Source organism: Myotis brandtii, unplaced genomic scaffold, assembly GCF_000412655.1.
Source record: "Myotis brandtii unplaced genomic scaffold, ASM41265v1 scaffold134, whole genome shotgun sequence".
Lineage (NCBI taxonomy): Eukaryota > Metazoa > Chordata > Mammalia > Chiroptera > Vespertilionidae > Myotis > Myotis brandtii.
In genome coordinates this window covers 2,141,841-2,147,649 of record NW_005354756.1, presented here as the reverse complement: position 1 = coordinate 2,147,649, position 5,809 = coordinate 2,141,841, and positions in this window count along the sequence as shown.

Sequence of the window (5,809 nt, the reverse complement as noted above, 5' to 3'; positions counted from 1 at the left end):
GAGGCCTGGGCTGTGAGGGGCCTGGGCCCTGGGCTGTGAGGGGCCTGGGCTGTGAGGGGCCCTGGGCTGTGAGTTGGCACTCAGTTTGGAAGGGTAGTCTAGTGCGTGGTTTGTACTGTAGTTTAGCCTCCACTCGCGTTACTGGCAGTTGAGTTGTTGGCAGTTGGCGCTATTATAATTAATGCTGCTATTAACATTCGTTTCAAATTTTTGTGTTTACTTACGTTTTCATTTCTCTGGAATCAACACCCCCAAGAGCAGTTGCTGAGTTGTATGGTAGTTTCATGTTCAGTTTTTTTAAGAAACTGCCAAATATTTCAGAGTAGCTGTTAACAGTTTACATTCCTACCAGCAATGTATGTAAATGATCCAGTTTCTCCATATCCTTACCAACATTTAAAAACCGTAGCTATTCATATGCGTGTGTGGTGGTATCACATTGTAATTTTAGTGAGGTCAACCATCATTTCAAGTACTTCTTTGGGGGCATTTTTAATTTAGGTTTGTTTTATTTAGAGTTTAATGTCAATTCCATGTTGTGTTTCAGTAAGAACAATGCAGATTCGGTATCTCTGGCTCCAGTCAGATATCCAGTGGTACAAATTAGCTCCAAGCTACACATACTGAACAAAAGAGGTTGAGAGAGTGAGAGGAGTGGGGGGCAGAGAGGCAAGGAGAAGAAACAAAGAACTGAGCATGCATGCAGGCTCTTCCGTACCACCTTCAATGCTAGCCTGCTCAGAGGGAGAGGAACAGTAGGCAAGGATGCGCCGCCACGGATTGTTGAACTGTTATCGGCACCATGCTTTTCAGCAACATTTCAGCAGAGTTAGAAACACTTTTTACAGCAAAACGATTACAACCAACTCCCCCAAACAACCTTTAACCACCTCAGGCGAACACCCAGTTAATTGTGAACATTGGTATAAAATTCAATTTAAACAATTAAAAAAGGGAGGAATGATAACACATATGCCTCTATAGTGTGATTAACCTCTCCCCTAGATGCTTGCTTGGCATAGAAGTCATTTCCATTTCTAATGGCGACATCTGGCAGGAGACAATGCAGTGATGTTGAAAAAGCCTCCATGAAGTCCTGTTAGTGTCCTTTTTTTTTTTTTTACTTTAATTGATTTTAGAGAGAGAGAGGAAAGGAGAGAGGGGAGGGGAAAGAGAGAGAGACAGACATCGACTGGTCACCTCCATTTATGAGTACCTAAAACCCGCAACCTGGGTGTGTGCCGTGGCTGAGAATTGAACCCACAACCGTGGTGTATTGGGAGGACACTCCAACCAACTGAGCTATGGGACCAGGGCTATGGTCCTGTTAGTGTCTTAAAGAACTTAAAAGTTGGGACGAGTAAAATCCACAGAAATTCATTCTGGCCTTTATGAACTTTTGGGAACTGTGTTTAAAAAAACCAATAGGGCAGGAACCTAAATCCTGAGACCAAATGTAAAAGTCAGATTTGGTGGTTCTCAGTGACAATGGGGGAATTTCCAAGGGAGGGGCGATGGAAAGCAGTGGCGTCATCAGAAGTACAGAGGTTTCTCTTGTTGGCCTTTATTTCATTGATCATCTTCCACATCCTGCACACAGCGCTTCTTTATGCTGCTCTTCACTCTTCATGACTGAAGTCTGTAGTGTCGGATTTAAGAGACCAGTCGGGAGCCGAAAACCAGGATTACAGGCTTTATTAGGGGAAAGAGACCTGCCGGGATGTCTCGCAATGGGAGGACAGCAACCCGTGCAGAGGTGAACACATCTTTTGAGGGGAGGAATGGGAAGGAATGGGGGCTTAGTGTACTCGGCGTATGCTGATTGGTGGCTTAATGTATGGTCCATATAGGAACAAGGGCTTAGGGTATTTGGCAGGTGTTGATTGGTGGTTTAATGTACAGTCCATATAAGGTACATGGTTAGTCACTCAGGTATTTCCAGGCTGCAGGTTACGTCATACTCCGCCCACCAGTTGGGGGAAGGGAGGATTATCAGGTAACAACTGCATAAATGTAGAGTCCTTACAGCTTTCTTCACTCAGCATATCCAGTTCTGCATTTGCGTCATCAAAAGCTGGTTTTGCCAACCTGCAGGCATGGGCAGTGGCTTTAAAAATTTAATAGTGGAGCCTTATCTGGTTTGGTTTAGTGGATAGAGCCTCAATCCTTGGACTGAAGGGTCTTGGGTACAATTCCAGTCAAGGGCACATACCTTGGTTGTAGGCTCAATCCCTGGCCCTGGTCAGGGCCCATGCGGGAGGCAACCAATCTCACATCAGTGTTTTTCTCTCTCTCTGTCTCTCCCCATCCCTTCCACTCTCTCTAAAAAAAGAAAATGTCTACTGTGAAAGTCCACGGCCAGCATGGCTTTCTGGGTTCAAAGGCTTGGAGGAAGAGCTGACGCACAAATGACACACAAGATGAAATATTAATTTTGATACCAGGGGAACCAGAGGAAAACTCGACCATAGCAGTCAAGTTCTCTTGAGTCTCTGTTCCCAGCTGCTTTTATTTACTAGAATACACAATTGCCTTTTAGGAATGCAAACAGACATATCAATGGTAATGTTTAATAAACAGTAAGATTGTCAGGTTTTGGGGGAGTTTGCTTTAGGCCATTGAGTCAGCAGCAAGTAATAAAATGTAAATATTCACCCTGTGAATATCAAAAGGAGTACCGGCTAGCCTTCTGCCAGATTCCTCACATTTATATTAATTACTGTTGATCTTGGTTCCCAGCAGTCTACCCTATATATAAAAAAATAAGCTTTTTAAAAAAGGAATTTCATAGTGGAATACAGAAAAATTGAGAGCAAGATCTCCATCTCCCCAATTCTTGTCTCCCACCTCTCCCTCCCTCAGATGTTGCTCCCAAAGGCATCCCTTAATAAACTCCCTGAACTCTAATCTTCATTTTGGAGTCTGCTTCCTGGGGCACCCACTTGCAGCAGTCAATGCCAGAAGTGGTCCAAGAAAGCAGATGCTGAGATGAGATTTTATTGCCTCTAGAAATTTGTTTTCTTGGCATAGCACTAAACCCATACCAGTCCCCTAAAATCATCTCTTCATAGGATTCCTCATTTTTTACAAAATCATAGTTGTATGTCATCTGGGTCTCAAGCTCAGATCCTTCATCAAATGTAAGTTGTACCTATACTTTCTCCTCTACTGTCCCAATCTCCAGACCAAGACACTGCCTCTTGGAGGCTGGCTCAGATGGCTGTGGAGTGTCTCTGTCCTGAGTTCAGCCTCAAAGTGGCCTTGAGCTCACCTGTTCCATGCTTCTCTGCCCCTTGGTGCACCTGCCCCAATCCTTTACTGGGCTGTGTTCAAAACTCCCTATAGGGCTGCCAGGGGTTAACTGACTTTAAAGAAAATGGAAACTAACAGAAAAGCCCTACTCTGGATTTGGACAGAGTGGGTGTTTGTATGTATTTCCTTGCTCTCTTGCAAGGCTTCCTGCCTCTGCAGAGATTCATTTCCCACAGTAGCTCTAGAGGTTGGTGGGCACTCACAGAAGTCTATCAGCAACCACAAATCATCCTTGCTTTACCCTCTTCTGTTTCTTCTCCAGCGGTCTCTCCACTGAGTGTTATCTGAGTGGTGAGTTTTCCTGGCACTGGTGACATTTCTGATTGCTCAACTGCCACATCCACTAGGTGTGGCCATCTCTTCAGGCATCAAGCAATGGAGATACACAGGGCCCCACTCCCAGTTTATTGGACAAATCTCAAAATACCCCATCCCACAATAATAATACATTCCATTTTTAAACAAGATCTCCATTGAGTAACCAGGGTTTTGGCAGACCAGATGAGAAAGAAGTTAACTCTGACTGTTCTGATAACTTTGGGTAGTTTTAGATAGCTCACTCCATTTCTGATGAGGATTGATAAGAGGTAAAAGAAGGGGCATTGGTGTCCAAGTGGATGTTATAATCTGGACTGTACCTGTTCCTCCCCATAAGAGTGTGCAAATCTTAGAAAAGTTATCTAAAATACCTACATGGTTGTTCTGAGGACTGGATTTACTGTAGGTGAAATGCCAGTGTGGCTGGTAGTCTTTTACAAACTGTGGCCTTGCCCTAGCTGATGTGACTCAGTGGTTGGGCATCTACCTATGAACCAGAAAGTCTTGGTTCAATTCCTGGTCAGGCTACATGTCGGGATTTCAGACTCATTCCCCAGTAAGGGGCATGCAGGAGGCAGCCTATCAATGAATCGCTCTCATCATTGATATTTCTATTTCTCTCTCTCCCTCTCCTTCTCCCTTCCTCTCTGAAATCAATAAAAATATATTTAAAGAGAAAAAACATGTCATCATTAAAGAAAACTTGAAAAGTAATGAGGAATAATCTAATCTATGACTTTTAATTTGTGCCTATTTCATTCTGGTATGTGATCACATGCACCCATGTCTCATTACAGATAAGCATAAGCATCCATGCCACCTTAGTCTGCTTTGTTGTTGTTGTTGTTTTTTAATGCCCCTGACCAGAATCGAACCCAGGACCCTTCACTCTGCAGGCTGATGCTCTATCCACTGAGCCAAACCAGTTAGGGCTATTAGTCTGCTTTTTTTTTAATCTTAAGATTATTCTGGGTTTCTACATAGTTTTCATAATGATTTTTTTCTTTCAGAGACACACTACCTCTTGGGACTTCTGTGATGAAAGTGCCTTTAATTGCTAAACTCCTTAAGGGAGGAACCATATACTTTCAACCCTTCTAATGTCTAGAACAGTGTGGGAATCTGCTAGTCCTCATTAAGTGTTTGTAGCCTTGAAACACACACACACACACACACACACACACACACACACACACTAGTGGAAGATAAATTCTGGGAATAAATGACCATCAAAGGACTGAGATCTAATCAATCCTTGCACACAATGTGGCACGAGTTTCCTGAAAATGCAGCTAAAAATACAAATATTATCAACCACACATAGTTCTCCATGTTCAAACCTTCAAAACAATATTGTGGTCATACCTTTGACTATATGCAGGCAATGTTCCTGCCTACACTTACACAGAAAATAAAAATAAACCACATGTTAGGTCACAAAACAAGTCTTAATAAATTCAAGAAAATTGAAATATCAAGAATCTTCTTTGACCACAACAATATGAAACTAGAAATCAATTACAAAAATATAGGAAAATTACACATGGATGCTACAAAACATGTTATTAAACAATGAATGGGTTAACAATGAGGTCAAGGAAGAAATCAAAAGTTACCTTGAGAGAAAATAAAAACACAACAACACAAATTTTATGGGACACTGAAAAAATAGTCCTCAGAGAAAAATTCAGCAATAGAGGCCTTCCTTAGGAAGTAAGAAGTCTCAATCTAACCTTTTACCTAAAGGAACTAGAAACACAACAACAAACAAATCTTATCGTGAGTAGAAGGAAGGAAATAATAAAGATCAGAGTGGAAATAAATGAAGTAGATCTAAAAAGCAATGCAAAAGATCAATGAAACCAAGGGTTTGTTCTTTGAAAAGATAAACAAGATCAATAAACTTTTAACCAGAGTCACCAAGAAACAAAGAGAAAAAACCCAAATAAATAAAATAAGAAGTGAAGGAGAAAAGTAATAACTGACACCTCAGAAATACAAAATATTATAGCCCTAGCTTGCAGACTGAAGGGTCCCGAGATGTTTCTCTCTCTTTGTCTCTCCCTCTCCCTTCCACTCTTTCAAAAAGTCAATGGAAAAAGATCCTCGGGTGAGGATTAACACACACACACACACACACAGGTAATATTACAAACAACTATATTCCAACAAATTGGAC